Below are 27660 nucleotides of genomic sequence, written 5' to 3' on the forward strand. Positions count from 1 at the left end.
TCTAAAGGAAATTATCTGCTTCCCTACATGGACTTCTCGGCTTTCCTCCTCCGTCAGAGGCTCATTGCATCATGTGTGGTGCTGGGGAGGACAGAGGGTTCCAGCAGCCCTGGAGGACGTGCACAGATGATTTCATGCAACTGGAAACAATACAGGAAATAATAGGCCAGCTCGAGAGATGTAAATCCAAACCAACTGCCTGAAAGTCTGTGCAGTAGCTCTGAAGTTCAAGTAATATAATCACAAGAAGAATTAGGCCTAATGATTTTAGAGGGCTTCCTAAAGGTCACCACAATGTCATCATTTAGAAACTTGTATGCACCAGGACATGACATTATCCTGATGAAAAAGGATTAGCACCATGGCTTGATACCTGTTACTACTTGCCCATGCCAGAGTATATTCTGTGGCGTGCAGGAGGCATGATCTTTCCCCAACTTTTACTTACACAACTTTAACTGCTGGTGTTTTATCTGGAATTGCAGTTGTCTAACCTGCTCAGTTCTTCACAGAAAACCCTATTTCAGCTTTGTCTCAAGGAAGTACAGTTCCATCTTTTTTAGCATAGCTGTAGATGTAGTCACCTCCTAAGTGAAGTTTTCTCATCATCTTCACACCAGGGTCATTGGTCCTACTTACAGTTCCGTTTCCATCTGTTTTCACTGACACAGATCTTGAGAGGGGAGTCCAAGAAAGTTTTCCATATTACTGTTAGGAGAAGGAACATCAGATGTCCAACATATGTAGTATGCTGTATTTAACAGTGAGGTCTTGTTAACATCCGTCTTGCAGGATTAATGACAGGTTAGTAATACAGAAAGTGAGATTTTTAACTGGGAGGTTGTGACATATTTCACTTTGCCAGATTTAAGGCCCCTTTCCCAGGAAATGTGCAAACGGGAAGACAGTTTCATAGCTTCTGGAGTATATTCTCCTTCAGTCTGTGATATCAAAGAGTGTAAAGAGGGCAGAAACAAAAACCTGTAATAATGAGGTTGAAAAATGTAGCTGATTAAAGACAATCTAAAGAAGAGTGACCTTGCTCTGTGATCAGTTACTTGATTACCCATTGAATTTCAGTGCCTAATTATTCCTTTGTAAATCTACCCCCATTAGATTTACAACAACGTGGCTCTCATGCAGGATGTCAAGAAATAGGTTCATCTTGAGGAAAAAAGTTCAACCCAGGAGGCAGTACCTAGAAATATATGTTATGCAGAAATCCTGTTTAACTACACTGTAGTTAAAAGTGTTGAATGTATGTCAACCAAAATATCAAATTGTTTTGAAATTTTCAAATGGAAATTTTTCCCTCTGTTTGCTTCTGCTAGAAGCATTACAAATCTACTGTTTGATCCTGTTTTGGTTATAAAACAGATATTAGAGTTTTCAAATTCATTGAAATTTTGGGTTTCCTACACGATTGTTAAAGCATTTTATATGGTGTGGTTTTCAACTGGGTTACTCCTGCAGTATGCAGCTGATAAGAGCCTTAGGATCCACATGTATGCCTATAGGATAACAGGAAGTTTGCACAGTCAGCGTCACCAGTGGCTGACACAAGCTTTTCTGTTGAGAGGCTCTTAGCACAGATGTTCATTAACTTAAAAAGTCCTTTTAAAATTATACATACAAAACTGAATCATTCTCAAAAATAACCACACATATGGATATAAATTGCAGGAAAGCAGTGATTCACTCGTTGAAATTAGCCTTAGGAACTGTAATTTGGAGAGCTTTGCAGAACTCTGATCGTAATCATCCCATTCCATTAAGTAGCAGCACAGCTCTACAAAGCTATTTTTTGCAGGTGCTGAAACAATTTAACCGTTGTTTGATGATTAGCACATAAGAGAGCCATGTCCTCAATCCCATCCCTCTTCACAATTTGCTGGATTGTACTTGGAGTATTGGTAGAGGCTATTTCCATTGAGTTTACTAGAGTCAATATTTTGTCCAGGGCTTTAGAAAGTGAAAAGTTTATGGGCAGCTTTTTCTACAGACCAGGCAAGAGAAACGATGAATTAATTTCTGTAGTTTTTTCTTCTTGGGCCTTTGTGCAGACTAATAGTGCCTTTTAGTAATTATGGAGAGGAACCATGTGTAAATACTGGAGATACTGTACTGTAGTGCAACAGAATGTCACTTTTGTTAGGAAAGCTGGAAAGCAAATTACGGAACTCCAAAGGTTAGCAGCTGAAACTGTTGACTATCTGATGTGTGATGTATACAGTGTGAGGATAAGATGATGTGGGAACAAAATGAGTAAAAGATCTCTGGGACCACAGTCAGAAACCTGAGCAGCAGCTCTTGGCTTCTGTGCAGAGTACTGGTGCACTCTGTGCAGCCGTGCCACTGCCCCACGGATGGTGGGGACAGCACAGAAAGACCACCCAGGGGGAGCAGGACTTAAACTGGACTTCTCCTTTGATGTCTGGACACAGAATCAGCTCCCAGCAGAGTCTTTGCAGACTTCCAGCTGGAAGGTTTTCTTATGCAAATAGCCTCTCTCCTTACACTAGGAAAGCAGTTGCTAGGCAGTTTTCCTAAATATGCATTTTTTACCCTGAGCCTGAAGAACAATGGCACTCTTTTGACTCACAGAACTCAGGAAGCATGGGAAGGAAGAACTACACAATTAGACTGTGAAGTGCTATGTGTAACAAGACTGGATGAAGAAGATGAGAGGACAGCACCAGCTAGGAATAGAGCAGAGCCTACAAACCTGGCTATGTAGATTCATGTGTGCATAGCAAAGAGCTGCTGGTGGTGATGAAAATGAGGAAGCCCTGTGTGATACTGCAGATCATTTAGATGTTCACTGTCCTCTGAGTCCTTTGTCTGTCTGATGGAACAGCATAGAGTGGAAGGAAAGGGAAGACTTGGGTCAATCTGAGGCTATTGGCGTCAGTGACAGAGAACACGGAGACAGAGAACCTACGCTTTAGATTACCTATGTAGCTGTAACGCATATGCCTTTGTGAAGTCTTTTCAATACCAGACATGATGAACAGTAACAAAGTTTTTGACAAGTTGTCAGGAACAGCTCTCCAAGTTTCCCAAAAGGTGAGGGCCCTAGAAATTTACTGATACTGCATCTTGCAGTTTCAGGAACTTTGTAATTAGACTTCAGAGATAACTTGTTTTTGTGTTAATCTAGTCTTACATAAAATGGAGCCAAAACAGCTATAAAATCTGTCAAGCTTATTGCTGTGGCCTAACTTTCAGAAGAGATGAAGGCCTGATTTAAGGTGCATGAGGGAATATTCATCTGATACCAAGGACAGGTATAAAAGAGTTATTAAAAGATTGTGGTGACTAAAATGCTTCTGTCTCCATCAGGTGGATAAACAAACCTGCAAAAGAAAAGCCACATGAGTAAGAAGTAACTTCATTCTTCCCAGTGTACTGAAATGCTTTCAAGAAAAATACCTAGCCTACTCTTGAATTTACTTTGAAAAGTTACTATTTATTTGACCCCTAAAAATATCCTTGTAACACTGCTGTCCAGTCCTTGAGGATTTGATGAGCTTGCATTAAATTTGATTTACAATCGGATCCTACTTCTCTTCCACTTTATTTCATCCAGGGCTTTATATTGCCACAGTGGTGTCTTAGATGTTTGGACTGGGAGCAGAGTCAGACCCATTGAAGTGCTCAGATAGAGGTGATGCAAATGAAGTTTTAAAACTATTACCTTATTTAGTCTTGTATTTGTGTAGTTCTCTGAAGACATATAAAATTTATATTTTCGGCTTTCAAGCAATTTCCCAACGTGTATGTGCGCTGGTCAGAAGTTTAACAGTCTGAGTAGATAAGCTGTAGTTTAACACCTATGAAAACACTTGAACTTAATTGAAGTTACATCTCCTGTCTGTGCTGATCAATGTAGTTTGCTTTTAGTTGGTATTTTAACTCTTGATTTGACATGTAATCATCATGCTTTTAATTTGCTGTGGCATTTTTTCCTTTGTGACAATTTTGAGGAAAGACTGTTTGAATTTGGTTTTGTTTACAGTGCTACATTCCTGTATGCATTATGTGCCAAGGAACTCTGAAAGTAATAGTGCTTTTTGAGATTAATCTGAGTTTGTCTAAATCGCCCTATTCAGAATTGAATCATGAAGACCAGTGATGTGGCAGGCCCCCAGGTCAGAGAAGCAACTAATGAGTGATTTTCAAGAATCTGTATCCTTGCTGATGTAGCAAGTTCAGACCAAACCATTTCCAGCAACATTCCAGAAAATACATGTGTTGCCATTTTTTTCCACACCAGAAATGCTACAACATTGGTTGCTTTAATTACTGAAATAAATCCTTACTTCAATCACTTCCCTACTGGCTAACTCAGAGGAAGCTTAAATTCTTACACTTAAACAAGCAAATAATTGCTGGATTCTATAAGGTATCTTTGCTTTCCTGGACCATATTGCTAATGGCAAGAGTTGCGAACAAGAAATATAATAGGGCAAGATGTATAAATAACTAAGAAGCTAAAGAACAATTCAAGCAAAAGGTCATTGCTGCCTCAGGAGCAAATAAATATGCACTGCCATGACTGCGAGTGTATGATAGAATTTTGTAAGTGAAAGCAACAGAGCACAAAGAAACTCAACTACTTTAAAGGTAGAGGTGGAAGAAGTTTAAATGATATGCACCTATGATACTTGGGCCTCATGAAACCCTATGTAGTCCTCTGTTCCACATAGCTGTATTCAAGGTTTTCTGTATAACTGCAAGTTCCAGAAGTGAACATTTTAAAATTAATGTAATTTCAATTATTCACATAATCACGTGTTTAGAAGCCAGGACCGTAAGGAAGACATACGGTACAAGACTTTTGATAATAGTGTATAAGGCTGCAGATCTATATCTACAAAAAATAATAATCCTTTATAATAAAGGAGTACATAATGAAAATAAAACAGATTAAAAGCCATTTAGAGATAAAGGAACCTTGAGACTGCAATGCTGTAAAGCACAAAATACTGGTTTTTTTCTTTTGCTGATGAAAATTACTGTGACCTAACCAGTTAGTTTTGTAGCCTATACAATTTTTATAGAAGACAGAAAGACACTGGTACATATTCAAAGAATGTAAACTTGTCTACCTTCGAGACCAATGAGCAAACTACAATGACCAAATTACAAACAAATTTGTAATGGCTTTATATCTGATTTCACTTCTGTGTTCACTGCTGAATCTAAGGGGTGGGGGAAAAAAATCACATCAGCTGTGATCCAATCCTTGCATAGCACAGCATGACGCAAACCAATGTTTTGCTGGAAACGTAAGCTATGCAAAATGTGATGCAATCTGAGCCTCCCTTAAGGAATTATTTTATAACTTCATGTAGTCCCTTCCAAGGCATGTGTGAAGAAAGTCCTTCAGATTATTTTATCACCTGCAAGATTGTCTCTGTAAATCTGGATTAAATGGTGTACACAGAAAGGGAGAAATTTTATCAGAGTGAAGAAATCACTCTCGTTTTCTTTCTCTTTTTTTTTTTTCTGGTAGCATTTTAAGAAGATAAAGAACTGTTCATTCAATATGTTGTCAGATATTCTTTGATAACACATCAGTGTTGCAATTATTTCAGAGCCAGTATAAATATTACAGGGGGCGAAGGGGGAAAGAGATAAATGAGTGACAGTCATGATGATTACAAATCATTCGTCCTAATGTTTCTGTCATCTACGTTCCTCATACTGCCTCAGCCCAGGCCCACAAAATAAAATTGTGATGTTATCTGGAGAATATGGATTCTTTCCAGATTGATTTACCAGATGCCTGTCACCACCAAGTCTCTTTGAAAGGCTAACTGATAGGCTGGGCTTTTTGCAAATTACTGCTCTGTATGCAGTCCTTTTGCAGCGTTATTTTCTGATAGTGAGATTTAGTGCAGCATACTGGCTGGCACTATCCGTGTAGGAGATTTTTCTTGCTTATGAGCTAAGCAAAGGGCAGGGCCTGCATTTTTGGCAGACTGTCCTAAGCATGAGCTGTTTGTTTTCTGGATTCAACAAGCAGAGTTTTAAATCATCTTTAGCAAAGCAAGACACAGAGAAAAAAGAGAGATCAAAATAGAGCTAAATATGTCATAGTTTTGGCAGCACATTTCGTCTTGTCTTCTAGATTGAAAGCACCAATGAAAAAGGGAATTTTGAAGTTTTCAGTTGCGTGACTTTTCCATGCTCCATGAGTATCCTTGTATATTCTTAGGCTGGTGTCTCATGCCACATCAGCCATTTTTAGAGAAAAGAATCTAATGTTGAATACTTGTGTGGGAAAATCATAACTGTGTTACAGTAAAGGTCAGTGCCAATACAGAGTGAGTGGAATATGTCTCTGAGCAGAAAACAAATAGATACTACGTGAATCTGCAAAATAGAGCTTAGATATTGTTTAAAATATATAGGCCCAAGATTGCCATTTTCTTCAAAGGGAATTCTGTTGAAAGTAATTAAAAATCCATCTTGCAGAATTCTGTCAGTGGGTTTGGAGCTTGCATATGCCCACATATTCAGTATTAACCTTGTTTTCCATCTCAAACACTAAATAAAAAAGGAGAAACCTGAAAGTTATGCTGTATACTACACACAGTAAAAAGTTCTTCAAATACAGATTTAAGCAGAGCTAAAATGGCATAAAATAGAAAATGCAAATGAGTGCCACAGAGAGGTTTATACAACTTCACTGTAGATTGTGAGATGGAAGGTATGTCTCGTCTACAGACACTGCTAGCTCAAAAACTGTGACATGAGCTTGATTCAGACTGCAAAGCTATTCAGAAGCAGGATGAATATTCCTTTTCTGGGCATACACTTCTTTGTGCTACTCATAAAGTCCAAGCTAGCTGCCTTAAAGGTAGCTTGTGTTTATATGTACTCAGTTATGTCATTAGGGATATGGAAAGCAGCATTATGTTAATTAGCACAATCAGAAAAAAAGATATGTAAATAACACTTCTTTCCTTAGTTATTCCTTTTAATCTGGTAGTATTTTACATTTTAATAGATTTCTTTAAGATGAAAGACAGGAAAAATAGAAAATAAAAAAGGAATAGGTCTGGATCTGTTTAGCCTTTGGATTACATAAATAGGCAATTAGTCTGCACCTGTAGTTGAATAACTTCCCATTGTAAGTACAGTTCACAGGGGTATTGATGGATTTAAAAGTTTCCTGAGATTCTCAGAATTCCTGGCTTTAAAATAATTGGGAACTCAAAATTTTGGGAGTACCTCTTTTCTTATTGACCTTCTGCTGCTGCTTTTTCAGCCTTTCTACTCTGAAAAATAGAGAGAATTAGTGGTTAGGATCAGCTTAAGAATTGGGGAAATGTAGATTTTCTTTAAATAGAGGTGCAGAAAGTATATGGAAGTTGTATCCCTAAATCACAGGAGAAAGTGAGGAGCAATAGGTTGCAAGACTATTGGTGTTTTCACCTCATAAAGGACACTGGAAGTAAGCAAAAACACTGAAGAAGGAAAGGCTAATGGACAAACAGGGATAGAGTGAAAAGTGCCAAAAAGCATTTCAGATTGACTTTGAAAAGAATACTAAAATAAACAAGAGAAGTTTATGTTAATGGTCTCTTGACTGTTTAAATGTCAAGAGTATGAGAAGGAAAGTATCGCCACTACAGACATGATGATGTGGGAAGGACAATTAGTTTGGCCTGGAAGCAAAATTTATTCTTAGCATCAGGTCTTGAAAGGAGAGTGATAAATATGAAGATATAGGCAAAGTGGCCAATGGGACTAAGAACATGTGAAAACTAAACCCAGAGCAGGTATAGAGTAGAGATCCTCAAGGAGTGAGGTACAATGACAGCCTGTTTTATGATTGGAGACAAAGAGATCAGTGAACTCTTCAAGTAGCATGAACCAGCTCTGATGCCTAAAGTAGAGGTCCTGCTCTCCTGTTGGTCTTGACAGCTAATTTCTGCATCATCTGCTTTTCTGCATCAGCACAGGTGTTTCTGCAGCCATTGAAATAACTTTGTTAATTAAACAATCCATCTGAAAAACAAGCATCTTTTTTTCCCCTGGTTGCAGAGTAGACAGAATACTTCTCCAAACCGAAACACAGTACAAGGGCATTCCTGATTAAGATCTTTGTTGAAGGATAGTCTAAAGGAACTGTGCTATATGAGTGCATCAAAAGAATAAAATAAACATTAGGGATGAAAGAATTTAAGCAAGAGACTTGAAAAGATTTCTTTCAGAGGAACGGAGTTCTTTGACAGCCTGTGAACTGGGAAGAAAATTGTCTCATTTTAAGGTGGTACTGTGTCACAGTTCGAGGGGTTTCTGGGCGGTCACTGCCGGCCTCTCTGTGAAGGTTTTCAGGGCTGGAATCATCCCCCCGCCGCCCGTCCCTCGTGGCAGGGACAGGCGCCGCGCCGGAGGTACTTAAGCCAGGAGACAAGAGACCACACAGCACGCAGGAGTCCAGCAGCGAAGAAGTGGCTTTATTCGAAGTTCCCGCAGCTTATAAGGGCTGCTGGGCCAAAGCGGATTGGCCATTTGGCTAGCCAATGCAAGGAGACAGTACAATAACTATGGCAACACAGAAACCAATGGTAGACAAGTGAATTAACAGCTTCCAAACCCAACAGTACTGTCCAATTTATGAAGAGAATGATCTGATGTAGATGAATTGTGTGATGGGGTACAAGAGGACCACAGGACTCGGTGTGCCCCATGTAATTCTTAGCAGGTACCTCGAAGCATATAAAGAACCAAAACTCCTGTAAGTGTCAGAAGTATTTGGTTCCTCAGAGTACCAGCATGAGTAGCAATTTGAAGCATAGATATTTTATTTTGTCTAGATCAGTTTACTCCATCTTTAGTTTGCACAGAATATTCAAAGTAGAGTTTCTAGTATTTATGAAAGACAGTTCACAATGGCTGATTTTTCATGGCAAGGAAAAAGTTTTGAGAATAAATATTTCTTATTTATGAAAATACTTGCCAGTAGTTCTTCAGCTCTTATTTGGAACTTCTTATCTTCTCTAACTGTATACAAAAGTACACACACAACAGAAAATCAGGCCTGACTGTATCTTGTCTATGAACAGGGAAAACCTGTTCTTTAATTCGTCTTGCAGTCTTCTCACCCTTGATTTTGGTTAGGTTTAATTAGACTTTAACCCTCCATGTTCCAGGCAGGTTGAGTTCCAGTTCTACAGGTGCTTCTGTTTGACCATGGCTGAAGGAAATATTGCTTTGACCTTGTTTCCCCGTATCCTGCATTTGTTATTAGTTAAAGTCAGAAGAAGATCTTAAAGGATGAAAACATGTAAATAGATCTGCTTCTGCTCCAGCTATATCTGCTTTCTATTGTCTTCACATTTTCTTTTTTGTTGTTGTTTTTTTTTCAAGATGGGTGACAATCAAACTTACCTTTTCAACCTGTGCCCATCTCAGAACATGAATGGCTTCTGTCAGTGACAAGGTTTATTGTGGCCCTGGTTCAGTGACGTGGAAGCTCACTTTAGGTCAAAAAACTACAGCTTCACCTGCAAAGTGGAACACTGGGGCTTCCACCCTGGATTATGCTGGGTTCTCCCTGGAGTTTTAATATATAGCAGATTTATCACATTCATTATTGTATATTATATGCCGTGCTCCGAACTTCTTTCACAGAGAGCACAAAGCCATTACAGCCTTAGCCACTTTGGAGCATTCAATTTCCAAAAGTCTGTTCAAGTTCTGGAGATTCCCAATGCGATGATGAAGTCCAGCAACCCAACACTGATATGACAAACAGGACACTCAGTCAGGCAGTCTTCCTCAATCTTGCATGGTGGAGATAGGGAAATGGATAAAGGCTAATTTTTCTAATGGATGTAACACCAGAAGATGTAATAAAACAAACCTATACCTGTTGTTCCCAAAAGGTGAATGGTATTTTTCTCTCAATCCACCTTCCACAACTTCTAGAAAAAAAATAATATTCTCTTAGAAAGGGACTAATGGAAGTTGCCTTGAAGTTCACTTAATGGTTCATTCTTTCTTCTGTTGCTGAGACTGGGACCTTGCATTTTTTTTTGATCTGGTACTTCATTGGGAGCCTTGAATAGCAGGAAACACAAGTCGCAGAGTGGCTACAGAAATTTTGCTCCACCTTGAAATCCCAGAGACTATCACTCTGCAACTGTAATTTTAATTATATAGGATGATTCCTTGCCTTTTAAAGAGCAACTACTCAGAATTTAAAAGGAGTCTGGAGACTTCTGGGGACAGGCAAATTAGATTATAGTTATTACCAGACAGCTATTTCAAGATTACTACTCTCTAAATTAGCAAATCCCCCACCCCCATGAAACACAAACAAAACAATGAGTTTACTTGTCCTTCCAAGATTCTTCTGGTGTTCAACTTGTAACTTGCAATTTGCAGCCCTTAACCTCAGCACTTTCTCTGTAGGAAAAAACCTGATCTTTAAAGTTTCCAGTATGTCAGATTAAGGTCCTGAAATTAAAAGACATAGATACTCATTTGGTTTCAATAATTTTTGATGTGTAAATGCTAAAATTGTTTCTTTCATGTGCATGAAAGAGTAGAGTGGGGAAGGGAGGCATTGGGAGAGTGGGGGAAGGTGTGCATAACTAAATCTGTGTTGTTTTTTTCCAGTTTTGTGAAACTCCACCTGGAGTGCTGCATCCAGCTCTGGGGCTGTGTAACTAAAAGGGCTACAAGAGAGCTGGAGAGGGACTTTTTACAAGCACAGGTAGTGATAGGACAAGGGGAAATGTCTTTAAACTGAAAGAGGGTAGGTTTGATTTAGATATTAGGAAGAAATTCTTTACTGTGTGGGTGGCGAGGCACTGAACAGGTTGCCCAGAGAAGTTGTGGATGCCCCATCCCTGGAAATGTTCAAGGCCAGATTGGATGGGGCTTTGAGCAGTCTGGTCTAGTGGAAGTTGTCCCTGCCCATGGCAAGGGGATTTGGAACTATATGATCTTTAAGGTCCTGTTAAAACATAACCATTCTATGATGATGATGTATAGGAGTAGGTTGCTAAACACTTCCTGACATAAAAGTATCCCCTAGCCTCCTGTGCTGCATTGCTTAAGGCTGAGCTTGCATGCCTGCCCAAGCCACTCCAGCATACTGCTGAGAAGGGCTTGTCTCCCACAGTAGTATGTGGAGAAACTTGAGCTGTGTTCCCTCCTGCTACAGCTCTGACATTATATTCCTGTCAAGGCAGCATATTCTCCTCCTGGGCATTCCACAAGTAGGATGAGCATCTATTCTTCTGAAAGTCAGCAAAAAGGCAACATATTTGCAGTAACTGCTGTGCCAGTACTTGGTCCCAGTGCTGGCCCATTCTACATTCTTTTAGTATAGTAGTTCCAGGACAGCCTTGTTAATCTGGTAAATGAGGAACCAGGTGTCTGTGCTGCAGTTTGAACCTTCCATGGTCAAATGTAATTTCTGATACATTGCAGGGAACTGTTGTGTTTGGATAAAATTAGATGTGGAAGGAGTTAGCCAGGTGGCCAAATACACACCGACTGGTGAGATTAAGAACTAATATTTAACAGCTCCCTCATTTGCTGAACACAGTCTAGCAAATGTACAGAATTAAAAAGACATTCTGTGGAAAAACATTATTAGATCCTGTAATTAAAAATGTTTTCCATAATGCGTATTTAGATTCCTAATAGTGCTGGAATCTTTCACTCCAGAGCAAAAAAAACCCGTTATACATCATATACGTGATATAAAAATATTTATATAGAAATGATACAGTTGTAAACATGTGAGCAGTTGCAGTGATGAATTATATTCAGAAATGCTTCTGTCTTTATCCACGACATGTAAGTGTTGTTGCCCACTTAGAAGCCCAACTCCTCAGGACTTTTTGTAAAATACCAAAGATCTTCAAACATTTCAATATGTTTTAGTTCAACATGCAAGGGAGATTTTGTATTTCCATACCAAATGAAAGGTTTAACCCACTGATGCAAAATACACACAGTACATAAAAATAAGCAACAAAGTGCAAACTGGGCCCATCTTCAAAATTAGACATCTCATAGGTACATCAGGCTCTCCATTTTGACCTAATTTTCTCTGACTAGGCAGATACTCTCCTGACTTGCCCAAGCCAGCCTAATATGCATGTACGTCTCCAGCCTTTGTAAGAAATGACTGAGCCTGTTCTTAAATGTAAATCACATTTGCTTGTAAGCTATCTGCCCTATTGTTGGCCATTTTTGAGGGCATTTTCTTATGCTGTGCCAGAATCTATGACCTCAGGATATGGGATGTTAGAGTTTATTCCTGACAGTTCCCAGTACTATCTGTATATGAACCAGTTCATGGATTTGTCTCATCTTTGTTTGCACCTGCTAGTACTGTCTATATTCATAACTGTGGCAGCAAGTTCCAGAATTCTAGTACCCATTATGTAAAAAAGTGCTTTCATCTGTTCTGAATTTATTTGTTACTAATTTTGTTGAGTATTCTCTTCTTACAGTATTTGAGACTTTGTTAATAACAATTCTGCAATTGTTCCTGAGATTGACCTCAGTTTATCCATCACTTTAATGAGTTCGTAAGCCTCAACCTAAGTTTAGTTCTCCTATTCTGTGCCTCTCCAGTTACGTTATATCCTCCTCAAGCTGTGAAGACCACAACTGCACACTAAAGTCATGTAAAGGCCATGGCTTTGTAATGTGGTAGAATTATGCCCTGTGCCACGTTGTTGGTACTTGTTCTGGTAATGCTCAGTGTCTTGAGTTTTTCTGGTAGATGTTTCTCACTGATCTGTTGGTATTGGAGATGGCTCCAAAACCTCCTTCCCAATTTGTAGCTACCAGTGCAGAGTGTAAACATAGGTTAGTAGTTATTGCACCTGTTTATCATGCACTTAGTTAACTATATTAAGCTTATCTGCTGCCTGTTCTCTCAGTTTAAAAAGCCTCTTCAAAAACTTTGTATCACCCTGTTACTTGGAATAATTGACAATGCCTTCCTGTCTTTGGGCCATTGAAGATGTTGAATGTAGCTGATCCTAACACTGACCTCTGGGGACTCCACTAGTGCTTCCTCTCTGTCCTGAGAAGTCTTGAAGTCCTCCTGTCCTCCTTTCTGCTTCTTGTCCTGTAACTAGCCTTCAGTCCATTAAAAGGCCTTTGCAGCAGGTTTGTTTTTTTTTAATAACCTTTGATGTAGGGCCTTATCAAAGATGTTTTGAAAATCCACATATGCTTTGTCTGCTGTATCACTTTTGTTCCCATTCATGCTATGCACCACCACTGGGCTGGTAGAGTGGGATCCCTTTCTACAGAAGGTTTTCTTTCACACTCTGCTCAGAGGGATACAGACAGAATGTTTATGTCCATGCATCAGCTCTCTCGCATAGCTGCTCTTTTTAATGATAGCCAGTTTCCTGCAGTTTCCTACCTGCATACCTTCAAATTCAGGTGAATGTCATTTAGTCCTGGTGAAGTTAACCAGCTTCTCTCTTTGCTTGAAAAAAGTTTTCCTCCCTGTAATCCTCTAACATTTTCTGTTTCAAACCTTGTTTTCTATTAAATAAAATCACTCTTAAGTTGCATTAAAGGGGTGGCTTACACAAATGCTGCAAACTCTGTAAAACAGTTTTCTCTCTTAGGTTAGGCATTCTTATGTCTTGCAAATACTCCTTCTGCACTTCTTCAACTTTTATGTACCAGTTTGTGCTGTAGTAGCAGATCATGTGTGATAGACCTAGCGTGTTGAAATTTATAATGGGGTGGTCCTCTTCCTTTTCAAGTTAATGGCAAGATCAGGTGCAAGACAACATTAAATGCCTGAAAGAAAAAATCCAAGCAGAAGTCTCTTTTTGCTGGTCTTAGCTAAAGAGGAAATATATCTGTGGGAAGACAGTTGAGCTGTCCTTTGTTGTCATACCTAAGACCTGTCTCACTGTACTCCTCAGCCTGTGCTGCAGTAGATTCCCTTGTTTCACAGGAATACCAAGTAGTACCTTTGTTGGGTGTCCAGAGTACTTCAGCTTCAAAACCCTGCAGCGTTTCATGGCTTAGCAAGTTTTCACTCGTATCTGAAGTAAATTTTCAGTATTAAGCTGGTTGTTTAAGTGGTTGGGACAGCACAGGAGAGCTGAAACATTTGTTATGTCCCTTGGATGGGTCTGCCTGGGATATAAACAGCTCCATCTAGTCTTCAGAAAAGTGCTGACCCAGTGAAGTCTTCCCTGTTTTGTTTGTGTGTTTTTGGGAGCACGCCAGTTTTATTGACCTTCTGAGGGCTCCCTTCATGAATAAATCATATCATAGGGAGCTCTGCTTAGAAAAACGACACACAAGGACATTCTCCATTGCTGGCCTGAAAGCTTACAAGAAGACTAGATGCAAGTGACAGTGTATTTCGAAGGCTGAAATTTGGGGTTCAGATTGAAGTGTACACTCATCTTACCCTCATTATATGGCCAGCGATCCTCAGCAGACAGAACTGAGGATAAAAGTGCAATTCCCACAGCCACACAGCCTGAAGAAGGGACCAGAATGCTTTTGGACACAGAGCTGGAGTTGAACTACATGCCAGCGCATACAGACAGTGCCACAAGTGCTTCATTTTCATGCAACTCCAGTCCAGTGGCTGCCCTGGGAAAGGGAGGCAGGACTGAAAGGCTGGGCACAGGATCACAGCCTTATTGCCTAGACAGCAGTTTGTCTTCTGGCAGCTTGTGCCTGAGGCCCCCTCAAACCTTTTGCTCACTGAAATCAGCACTTTTTATGGCTACAAACAGTCCTTGAGATGCGTGAGTCATATTTGGGATTGTCAAAACCCCTTTGATGACATGGTATGTGCATGTATTAGGAGTATTTGATCCAGACAGTAAGTGGATGGGAGAGAGGGGCAGAAAGACACTTGAAACATTCAGAAGAAAAACATTGGTAAGAGAGGGTTAACCTCTTTTTCCCGTAAATGTCTGATTTCTTATGCCCAGTATACACTCACCTTGTCCAGTGCCTTGGCAGAACAGCCTAGACCTGTTCATGCCACAGTCAACCTTACACCTTCCCACTCCTCCACCTTTACACCTCCTCCAACATCCCCTTCTTTGAGCTTCACCACTGGAATCCTCTCCCAAGGCTGGTGCTGCAAGTTCAGGGCATTGGAAGGCTTGGTTTCCATGGCAGCTGGGCTCTCCTGCTTCCAGACAGCAGCTTAGAAGGAGAAGGGAAGGATAGCAAGAGAAAGTCATTAAATGTGCCAATTAGTATGCAGGGCCAGGCTGCGGTGGCAGCAGTAGGGGTTCCGGGGCTGCAAGGCAATTAGGGGAAGATGGCTGCAGCAGGTGGGAGCTGAAGGGCAGAGTACCACACCGGATACCTACCCACTCTCTTACAGATGAACTCTCCAGCATCATTCACACCCCACAAACTAAATGTGGTCTGAAAATAGGGAAATCTCCTAATTTCCACTGGGCAGGAACAGGGACAAAAATTATGCATTCTGCAATTTGTGTATTTGATGACCAGCCAGGTACCATGGTGATATTCAGCTGGAGAACTGCAGAGAGGAGAAGAAGAAGAGAAAGTGAAGTCAGATTAAGATTTTATGTTTTCTCTGTTGCCTCTTAGCTTGTAGCACATGGCAGAATTCAACTAACAGAAAAGATGCAGCTTGAAGACCAGAGTGTATTTTCACAGAACAGAGAACAGGGCTCTGCTAGACTGTGGTTTTTATGCCAAGCAGCATGCTGCCCCCTCCTGTTAGAGCATCCAGTTTCTGTTGGACATAATCTTTTCCTTAATTTCTTGGCCTAGTCTGGTGGTTTTTTTAAAAAATTCTCTATTCTCTTAAATGGTTGCAACATTTTGTCCTGGGTTGACAATATTTCAGTAAGAGCTGTCTGTATTTTATGCAGATGCACAGGAACCGTACATTTTCTGTGATGTTTCTGAGTAGACAATGCAATGTGACAATCTACCGTGGTTTAACCCCAGCTGACAACTAATTACCATGCAGGCCTATGCTCACTCCCCATCTCTGGTGGAATGGGAGGGAGAATCAGAAAGAAGTAAAACTTGTGGGTTGAGATAAGATCAATTTAATCATTGACATAAAGTAGAATATTCTAATAAATATTGTATTTAGTATTTCTATTATTAATAATATTGTTGATGTAATGAAAAGGGGAGAGAGAGAAATAAAACCTAAGGAAAAAGAGAGATGCACAGTACAATTGCTCACTGCCAATGCCAGCTCATCCCTGAGGAGTGACTGGGGGCTCCCATCCAACTGCCCCAAGTTTGTATACCGAGCATGACATTCTACGGTATGGAACGTTTTTTGGCCACTTTGGGTCAGTTGTCCTGGCTGTACTCCCTCCCAGTTTCTTGTACACCTGCTGGCTGGCAGAGCATGGGAAACTTGAAAGTCCTTGACTCAGAATAAGCAGTACTTGGAAACAACTAAAACATCAGTGTGTTACCAACATTATTCTCATATTAAATCCAAAACAAAGCACTGTACTAGATAGTAAGAGGAAAATTAACTCTATCACAACTGAAACCAGGACAGAGTCAGAGACTGTTAGATGGATTAATTCTGTTGTGATACAGTCATGCTAAAATATTTAATCTCTAGAAGGAAAGCATTCTAAGTACCTTTATAGGACATTGACTGCTAGTATTTCAGATTTTGATAACTAATGACCACTTTCTCCCATCATTTCACTTTCCATAGAAAGAGTCTGCCTAGAGAAATGTAGGAAGGAGTTGCCTATTAATTAATCATTTTGTTGTTGCTTGCTTTTGTTTAGGCTGTAAGATAATCCATTCTCTTCCCAATATGTGTTTGGTCCCTGTAGTATATTTTAATGCTTTACCTGGGATCCAGTTGTTTTAAGACATGTTTCATTGATCTAGTGTGAAGCTTGGGTTTTTTGTTTTTTCTCCCGTGAATCTCTGTAAAATGTACCTTTCCTCAGTGCATATCTTGAGTATCTGAGTTGTATACAGAGCAGTTTTGAGCAGGGGAGGAATTCCTCCTGGAAGTAATAATGGAAATAATTTAGAAACCAGTGATACTGCATTGAGCCACTCCTCATGCCCCTGCCAACCTCTCATGCCAAACTGCCCAGGGCTTGAAACACTCTCAGAATCCCCTTAATGTTGCATTCCCACATATTCAAGGAGGTGCCACTGTCTACAGGAAGATGCCCTCTAAAAGCGTAATGTTCCCTTCCACCTCCCAGCCCTCCAGCAGCAGCCACTGCTGAGATTTTTCTGAACAGACCTCCGTAGGTCTTTGCTTCATTTCAGAACCCATTTAGAGGATGCACAATACTAAAAAGCATGCAGTAGAACGTGTAACCTAAATTGAGTATCAGTCACATTTTCTTTTTAATTATCTGAGTACATTTTGTGCTAAGTTTCCATTCAAACAGAAATCTTTCAGGAGCATCTGGCTGCTTTGTTTTGCTAGGAAACACCAACATTTTTCTTTTTGAAATTTCTTGCTCAAAACTGTGCTCAAAATTATGAGAAAATGGTGAGTAGTTTTGCCTGATACAGAATCAAAGGCATTTCAAAACATCAGTAATTCTCAATAAGAAAAGCGCTTCTTTTTATGACCACAGTAGTTTTGTTGAATGGAATAATAAGGGTACTGTAAGTAGCCTAGGTAGAAGTTCATTTAAATTTAAATTAGTTTGAATTTATTGGGAAAGAGAAGGTTCAGGGGAGACATTCTCAGTTCAAAAGTACAAGGGGAACTTTCCTATTGCCTTGTTGATTCCTTATTCTGCTTATCCTGTCCTCTCATTCTCCTGCTTCTGATTCTTCTGAACCACAACGTATTAGCATGATAGTCAAAAATTGTTGTGATTCTTCTGTTAGTCAGTCTTTAGACTAAATACAACCATTTCTTCCTTTACAGAGATTAATTCTTCTCTCTTCTTCTTTGTATTGGCAATACAGAACAAAAGGATTTAGGCTCAGTTGCACATAGACTGCTTCTCGATACCCTTGCACAGTATAAAAATATTATCCATTATTTCAGAATACTAAAGATGATTGAATTCTAGAACCAGCATCCCACATCATGCTTATAGAAATTTGCGGCCAGACTATGTAGTGTGGTTCTAGCTTTCATTTAAATTAGAGCATTTTTCTCTTCCTTTGCATACATAATGCTATTATTATCATAATTAATATGAACAGTGATCATATAGTGTTAACATAAAATAATAATTTTTAAATACATTTAAATCTTGAAAATAAAAACCATAAGATTTTCCCACTATATACTATATAATTATAAAATTAATAAAATTAATTATTCAGAGATGAATTTGTGGAAAATACATTGTTGTGTTTGGCATCCATCTCAGTGCTAATAATCAGCAGAAGGTGTATAGTATTGCTTCCCTTGCTCTCCATCTGGGAGCATCATGAGCAACTGGCATGGCATGCCCTTGACGTGGTCCCACAGAGATTTCATTTTACCCTTGGTGCTAAATCATGATAACAGAATGCAAACCTTGGACACAAATAATAAAGGTATTTACAAGTGCCTTACTTGGCGGTAGTGTATTTTAGCTCAGGCTTCTCAGAGAACTAGGACATGGATAGTAATGGAAAAGGCTCATTGGCCCAGTGTTGGACATTCCAGAAGAGATTCCTAGTTCAAATGCACAATAACCAAAATCTGTACTTCTACTGCAAGACAGAATGTACCTGCATTAGCTGTTTTGGAGGGAACAACAATTACATTTGTTCCTATGGTGGCAGGCATAACCTATAGAAATTTGCGGCCAGTCTGTGTGCTGTGGTTCTCTCCCCAAACTTTTGCCTGAGTTTCACCTAGAGAGAGCCCAGAGGCTTACCCTGACTCCATGACTCAGTGGAAAGCCCAGTTTCTGGTAGTGACAGCTGAAAAGCACAGTTTCATCAGGGCTTTTTGACAGCTGCTCACAACCTGTGAAATCCCCTAGGAAAGGCAGTGCAAAGCTGTCTCTGTGTTCTCTTACAGAAGGTAGCAGTTCTGCCTTTATTCCCTCTTTAATTCCTTCCCCATTTCTCACAGACGAAAAGCAAATTAGCAAAGGCACTGCAGTTTTGTGTCCTCCATGATGGAGAGGTGAAATTATAGTTATTATTGTTTTTCTGAGTATTGTGTTCTTTTCAGCAGTGTTCATTCTGAATATTATATTCCTTTTCCTGAAGTAGAAAAGAGTTGAGGCTTCTTGTAACTTGGTAGTGTTCTGACCATAGGATATCTTATACAGGAGGCTCTTAATGTTACTGGATATTTACTGAAATAACTGAAAGGTACATGTAGGATTAGAGCTGCAAGAGTCTTCCCAGGCTTCAGCCCATCCATAAGAGGACCACTTGCAATAAGAGCTTTATGTGGACCATAGTGCTCACTGATGGCTGCTTGTGTGCTTGCTTATTGGAGATGCTTTGCAATAGAAAGCAGGCTGGGTGGTCATACATTCCTGCATGTCCTGGTTTATGATTGTGACCATTTTGCTTTTTACTCATCTCTTTTTCACCCTCTGTGCTTTTCCCATACCCACACCTTCTTTTCTCTTCTATTGATATTCATCTTGATTCCTTTCCCTATTCAACAGGGTGAGGGTGTCTTGTTGTTGCTTCATTTAGTAGATGCTTCTTCATTAAAGTGCTCCTGCTGAGCATAAAGAGGCCCTTATTTGAGCAAGTGCATCAGGGGGAGTAACCCATATTAGATTCATTTAACAAGGAACATTCTCCCCTATTTTCTCTTGAGCCAAGACAGTCTTGGAAAAAATAACTTCCTGTTATTGTGTCCTCCTGCCACAGGAGGACATGGACTCTGGACAGCTGTCTGACCCTAAAGAGCAAGAATTTGGGTTGCATTTTGTTCAGGAATTGTCATACTTAATTCCTGTCTGATAGAAGCACATTCTGTATTGGCTTACATATGATATTCATTGTTATCTCTTCAAAACAGGCAAAGAAAATACATGGACCATTATTTCTGCCTTTCAAATGGCTAACTTCCACCTGACTGTTTCCATAGTTCAACAGTTTTCACAGAAAACCAGAGCCATGTTTTGCTTCCCACCAAAGATGACGTATTGACCATAACAGTGAGATCTCAGTAAGACTTAAGCACCTTTACCAAATACACTGCAGTGCATTTATTATCATACTATAAATGTATATATATATAGTTTTATGTATATATACAGTAACATGTCAAAATTGAGTGGCATACATTTTGTGATGGAGTCTTCATGATCTTGAATTAATCCAGTTCCTTCACTACCTAGTTCAAGGTTCAAGCAACGGAGCACCCAGACACTCATACAGCAGTGACTATGTAAAGTGTTCAAAAGAATTGAAAAGAAAATTAAACGAGATAAATACACAGTTCAGCAACTCAGAGGGCATTAATTTACAATGTCAGTATTCACATGTAATTACCATACTAGCAAGGCAGCCTCCTTTGTCAGTATTACCTAGTCAGTCATAAGCTCACTGCCAAAAATTAACATGTCATAAAATAAACACTCATTTAGGATGTCCTGGAAGGCTGGATTAATCATACAGAATGGGTCTTGCACAGTATGGTGGGTTTTCAAGCTAAAAATCATTATGGTAGGAAGAAGATTCTTTCAGGGGAGAACTTAGTGTTGCATCTGCTTTTCATTAACAGAAGTCTCTTAGCTCAGTGACTGAAGTGTCTTGAAGGAGAACTGCTATCTAGCAGAGAGAAAAGGAAAATAAAATGGGGCTGTAGCCAAGGCATGAGGTCAGGGCTAATGAGAACCTCAGATGGATACAAGATCGAGACATTTTCAGCAGAGATAACTGCAGAGGTCAGGATGCAGGGTTAGGTGAAGATGGTGGCCTAATACATGAAAAGAGTAAATAGATTTCCTGGCAAGAAAGCAAAGAAAATTATATACTAAGGCCTGAAGCACATAATATTTTAATAAGAACATCGAGTGCATGTGGTAATACTCTGTGTGGATCATCCTAAAAGTACCCAGAGTATTATAAAGTAGCATGACTTTAAAAGGAAATGCAGGCTTTATGAAACAATATTTCAAAAGTTTTCAGCTGAAGCAGATGAAAAATATTCTGAAGTACAAAGATTCACAAACAGTATTAGGGCTTTATTAACCCACTATGATATAAAAAGTGACACTGCAGCTGCTATGGAGAACCCATTTGTAATTTTTTACAAGTGGCTAGAAAAAGTGTTATTATTATCCATTGCATGTGCTGCAAGTGTGTGTAGGAGCCTTGTGTAGATTAGGACTTCATTGATCTAGGCATTATACAAGCATAGGTCAAAATACTAGTGCCAACCTAACTGAAATATGACTTGGTTGAGTACCAGATTTCTCAGAGGTTGATTTGGGAATCCTATCCCAAAGTATTCTTGAACTGTCCAAAAAACTGGGGCTATAGACAATCTCAGAAACCCCCCAAAAATTTGAAATATGTTATCTTAACCGCATGGGACATGCATTTCCCACTTGGCGTATTTTGACTGTCTCCAAGACCTCTTAAGTCTTGGCAACTCTGGAGCCTGGGAATACTGTGTGTAAGATTTATATTGAAGATCATACAGTTGACTCTCAGTTCTAACAACAGACATCTCAAAAAATTAAATTACTTGTTGGAACTACTTTAGTGTAAAACTGTAGCATGTTTCTGTTTAAAAAATGGGTTCTAACCTTTGAGCTCTCAGTTTTACTGCAGATCCTACTTTTATTTGAGCAGTGAAACTAAAATTATGTTTATGTATTTATTTTGAATTAATTATAGAAGTGCAACAAGTAGAGGACTCCATGTTTAATAGGATTCTTATTTATCCAGAGAGGAGGCTGACCGTGCATGAGGAAGGAACCACTTCAATGCTGCATGGTTATAGTAAGGATTAGCTTCATCCTAGGAAAAGGTGGAAGATTTTCCAGAGTGCTCCCTTGGGGCAGTGAAAAATGTGAGGGGAAAACAGGGAGAGTAGATGTAGTTTTGGGTTTCTTTCCCACCTATCTCTTCTCCTTTGTTCACATGCTACTACTGGCATTTGGTGAAGGATGTAAGGAGTACATTGCACAATCCATGGTGTGGAAATTCATATATGTTAAATCTTCAGAGAGCCCATACCTGAAATGTAGCAGTGCTGGTGAAGACCTAAATCCTTTCAAAGATCACTCTGATCTTCCTCTGTTCCTCAGGAACACCTAGTAATAAGAAAGTTTAACAGGCTTTGTCAGAAAGCCAAACTTTACCTTGATCACATGTCATTAGGGAATGGATACACCCAGAGAAATTTTGGGGGTCATTTCTTACTAGACTAACACCTTGTGCCAATGCTTGCATGTCACAGTTATCTGGCCTTATTTTACAGGCAGAAGGTAAGATGCTACAGCACCACAGGCAGAGTTTATACACTTGGGCTCTCATATCCAAGAACAAAATTTTAATCATGGCTTGAGGAATAATTCAATATATGAATATGATAAGAATTTAGGATTTTGAAAGCACCAGAGGAATGAGAAATCTTTTTTCCCCTCCCAGTAATAGCAGTTGCTGGTATTTTTAATGATCATATTGTGTATTGTTTGATGGATGCCTCATTTCAGAGCAAATGCCTGTTTCAACTCATAGCATGATGTTGTGGCACAAATAAGGAGACAAAACCTAGACTTAATGGAGGGAAAACAACAGAGAATGTTTTCTGTTCTATTTTAGTTAAACTTTTTTCTTGTGTTTTCCAGTTTATGTAAACAAATTATGGCCCAGAGAAAGTGCAGAGCAGAAAACATCATCAAGACTGCAGAAGAGAAGAAAAATGAACACAAGGACCTTGTCAGTGCTTTGTTGATTAGCATCTGGGGGGAAAAGGGGAGAAACTGTCTTAAAAAATTCAAAGAACCGAAACATCTGAGACATTTCAACTAAAAATTGTGGTGCTCCCATGTGGTATACATTATAAAAGCACGTTTGTGACTCACAAGGGAGAAGAAAAGCTACAAACCAAACTCTGTTGCTCTCCTCTTCCCCTGTGATGTAATTTGACATGAGCGATAGAGCCAGACATGCTACATTAACCTACAATAAATTTGAAAAAAATGTGGGTTTCAGTAAAGTATGGGGAAAAGTCGTGATCTTTAGTACCTGAGAAATAGCTTTCAGACTATTAGGAATACATATTTCCCAGTGAACACAAGCTACCTTACGTGGTGTGATAGTGGGCTTTCAGACTCTATGCTCAGGTGACTGCAACTTGTTGATATTGACTGTGCTGTTCAGCTAGCACATCACATTACGTCTTAAACAACCCTCTAAAAAGCAAAAGAAGTTAGGATTTCAACTGTGATGCAAACTTGTAGAGGCCAGTTTTTTCCAATGCAAGGTTATTTTGTAAAATTTCCTTGGTACTGGTAGCCCGGAGTACTTGTGATTAATATAAAAGTGGAATTTGATATATTGTAAACCACTTTGGAAATCAGAAATTGCAATTTATTAATGTTGCACTGCAAAATTGTTTGCTGACTTGCTGTTGACTTGGACAGATCAGATGATCACCTGGAGCCTGTGAGGATTTTGACATAAGTAATTCCAACTGCTTGTCTACTGGTTCTTAATATCTCTCTTCATCTGCTGGTACAACCAGCAAACACTGAGGTGTGGCAACAGTGGTAAGGCACAAGTGATACAGTGACAACTTTTTGTAAGGACTTCAAAAACACAGGACTTCATATGAGATCAATATTCTGAGTTGCAAGTTGTGCCACTGGAGTGATCAGTAACTATATCCTATGGCATAACTTGATATGGCAAATTGGTAGAATACAGAGTGTTTTAAAAAGGAGAGACCATTTGATTCAATATGCTGAATGTTCTCTGGCTTATAGTAATCTCATCTCCCTTCTTTTTTCACTAAGTCCCTGAATCCCATCTTCAGAAATTAATCTAGATCTACACTGAATTCACTGAAATACACTGTTCAAAGTGCCTTTCCTTCCATTTTGTCACAGCATACTTCCCTTTCTTTTAGCTTAGATTATTGTTTATTATTTAACACTGGAAAATTTTATCATTTTGAAGTAAAATGAATTATATTTTAAAGGAATAGACTTTTTTTTCATTTATACACACTTTGTCCAGGGAGACCAAAGAGCTGTAATCCATTACTTTTCAGTGCTGCAGATTTCTACTTGGTTAACTTTCCTTCTGTCCCTCTGTCTGATAGGAGACATTTCTTTCAATCAGAGATGTGAATCACGTCACCTTCTTTGTAACACTCATCTGATCTTACCTCCAGGGCACTTCATCTTCCTTTCTGGGAAGAGTAAATGGCCTGTAGTGCAATAACTACTACAGTTTATTAATTATCCTGTATATTTGACTGGCCCACACTGATGCTGTGTTTTATGTAAAACATAACAGTAGGCACTGTTTCTATATCCGTTCAGCTTAGCATTTTAAAATCTTTGGAGGATGCCGAATTGTAAGATGCATTAGGTTATTCACCTACTTTGATTCTATGTGGTATCTCCCCTTTATTCCAACCTTTTGCCAGAATTGTTTCTAGCCCTCCTTAAGCATTGCTGAGAGGTTTAATAAGGACTCCATATTGCAATGTGTGGCCCTTCCCTACAGGAACATAGGAATAGCTTCTCCAAAAAGACCCTTCTAGTCCGGGGTCCTGTCACTGTGAGGAAACAGTGTCTGTGAAATAGCATGGAAACAGGTTAAGCATAAATTATTATTTCCCTGAAGTGCTCTGTTAGTCTTCAGCATTCTGCAACTCAGGAGCTTCCTGGGCCAGAGATGGTATCTTCATGTTTGATAGTCCTTGTCCTATTTTATCCTCCATCCGTTTGTTTAATCACTTTTTGATCCCTGATAATCTTTGAGGGTTGACAGTACCTTATGGTAGAAAGTTCCACACGGAACTGTATATTATGTGACAGGGTGCCTCCTTTTGTTATTTCTGAACTGCCATCTACAAATTTTTTTGATATCTTCTGGTTCTTGTGTTATGTGGATGTTTGAGTAATTGGTCTTCCTTCATCTTTTCCATACTGCTCGTGGTTTCATAGAGGCTAATGAGAAGAATTTTATCTCCATGACACAAAATTAACATACAATATTGAACTGATGTTGTGCAATTGAGGAGAGAATTTACAGTTGTAATTAATGTTGTTCTAGACAATGTTTCACTTTTCTGAAAAAAACACTGGTTTAATTAATTAAGAACTTTAGACATAAACCCCTTTTAAATATGATGAACTAAAGCAGGGTTAAAAGTGAAAAAGAAAGGACACGTTTTTAGCTATTGGCTAATAATCTACCTTATTTTATAATTCAGTAAACTCATGTGTTGGAGTCGTATGGCCTATTATGACTGTGAAAATAACATACTGCTTTTCTGCAAGTAGACATGCAGGACTGATATTTTAAGAGAAGGCATTGACTTTGTCTGGAAGGCCAGGGCATGAAAGAAATGAAAATAACAATTATTGATTTTTTTTTCTTGTGCTGAGAGAAACATTTGGCAGCTTTTATGAGGGGGAAAGAGCAGATGTTTAGCAAGAGAGGAGAAGTTTTCAGTTTTAGCAATAAGACATGATAATTTTCTCAGAGAACATTTCTTTGCAGTTTTATCATTCTGAGATGGGGAAACAAGTCAGAAGACCAAAATATAAGTAGTGAAAAGTATCCTAAAATGCCATTATCTTGCAAGTATACTGGATGCTTTTCTTAGGGAGGAGTGAACAAGTGATTGGAAAGGTACAGCTTGGTTCTAGTTTGACAAAATTATCTAGTTGTGTTAAAGAGATTGAATATATACTTGTCACATGATATGGTTTGAAGCTGGATCCCTGCCAAGTCCCCAAACCTCACCACAAGACTCTCCCCACACACCAAACCATGGGAGAAGAGGGAAAAAAAAACCAAGAGAACCGAAACAAGAGAGAGGCAGCTAAAGCAATATATATAAATATATTTACACTTATATTACAGTTATATACAATTTCAGAAGGAAAAGGGAAGGGGGAGGGAAAAAAAAGGAACAAAACCAAAATAAAATATACACGATCAATAGCCCAAGATCTAGCAACTAAAAGAATTAGCAAAAGAATGCCTTACTGCTCTCCTTGGGACAACAGAAAGTTGTGCTGGAACGATCGCCGGCAACCTCTGTCTCCCAAGGTCGACAAGACCTTACCAGGCCTCACTCCCCAACACGGCAGACTTAACAACAAGGAAACCTGCACCTCCAAAGCCGCCGGAAGGAAAGAGGGCCGAAGGCTTTTCTTCCTTTCTTCTTGTACCCTGGCTTATGTAAAAATCGTAGGGAATACCAGGTAAATCTAGGCACTTCCTTGGTTACAAACTGGTCACCAAGAAAGGCCTAGACTAAACTACCACACATGTCTTTTAATTGAAACATATGCTGAACTGCTTTGCTGCTTTCAAGTCCACCATCCTGAATTGCAAAAGGTCTGTGAACAGCGGGGCTCTGGAGAGATGCACCAGTCAAGCCAGACAGGACATCCATTTGGTTGTTCTCTGTAATACAGCATCTCCATTTGCTAACAATCATCAGACAACAAGGCCTTGGATTCCCATGGCAGCTGGGCAGTAGAAGTTGGAGGAGTGACCATGGCAGGTATAGACAGGTCTATTTTTAAATGGACAGAAAGTGAACAAACTTTAACAAACTCTGAAATTATATGCCCTGCTTCAAGACTAAGACGTAGTCCTCCTGTGACAAACTTAGAAGCTAAATGTTTGCAAATATATCAAAACAGTGTTCAAGGCCAGCTTTTCTCACACCTTTCAAAGACCGAAATTCATTAAAAAGGTGGTTGCTGAAAGTGGTGACAAGTGGAATGACCTTGTATTGTTGAAACTGCAACATTCATATGTGGCGCAGTGTGGTTGTTTTTCCTTGGAAGAGCTTCATTGGTGAACATCATAGTTCACTGGCCAGGCATAGCAGACTCCTCCCTGTGGATTGTTTACACAATGCGGAGTCTAATTCACCAGGCTTTATGGTTTAGGTTCTAGACCAATATTGCTAGTAAAACCAGCTAGTGAAGATAATACAAGGGTATAGCTGGGCTAGGGTATGCTTGCTTTCATAGGCTGACATTTGGAAATAAGTACTTAAATCTGTACTTCTGTAGCAGTACAATTCTAAATAAAAATGAACTATGGCATTATATGGTATTATGGTAATAATGCAGCTGCTTTCAGATAAACATCAAGAAAATCTACCCTAACTTGTATACAAAAAGTGGTCATTTTTACAGCTACAGTATGGATTTTAAAGTGATAGCATATTACGTAAAAACTTAATGCTTTAAATCCTGTCATAACCTTAGCTAGGCTGAACATAAAGGTGTTATTTACCTATAACTGTAGTCTGCTTAGCACACAACCATTTGAAATTTATGTATATCAAGCAGCACTGCAATTACAGTGTACATAGCAGGGACTTTATACTGCAGAATGCTGGTGATATCTGAGAGCTGTGTAATAACTTGCATTTCTTAAAGAAAATGTGGAAGGCATCCCTGTGAAGCACTCAGAACCTTTAAACTTTGGTCAGTGCAGTCATGTTTTCATTCATTGGTGCTTCTTGGAAAACCTCTTGTAGCCTTG

General features: G+C 39.2%; 1 protein-coding gene and 1 long non-coding RNA gene across 3 annotated transcripts in view; one reads left to right on the plus strand and one right to left on the minus strand.

Moving 5' to 3' along the window:
- Positions 1–26174, minus strand: LOC113943251. Its single transcript, XR_003526263.1, has 9 exons — positions 26140–26174; positions 23215–23324; positions 22144–22220; positions 16860–17021; positions 15363–15538; positions 14984–15192; positions 10357–10479; positions 9890–9944; positions 1–981 (listed from the first exon to the last, which is right to left on the minus strand). It is a non-coding gene; the product is annotated as an uncharacterized LOC113943251 (long non-coding RNA).
- The window catches only part of NTRK2 (neurotrophic receptor tyrosine kinase 2), a 208986-nt gene that overhangs the window by 169366 nt on the left and 11960 nt on the right, over positions 1–27660 (plus strand). The gene's annotated exons all lie outside the window — the stretch shown is intronic.

The sequence above is a fragment of the Corapipo altera genome, unplaced genomic scaffold (genome assembly GCF_003945725.1).
Source record: "Corapipo altera isolate COAL_440 unplaced genomic scaffold, ASM394572v1 61411, whole genome shotgun sequence".
NCBI lineage: Eukaryota > Metazoa > Chordata > Aves > Passeriformes > Pipridae > Corapipo > Corapipo altera.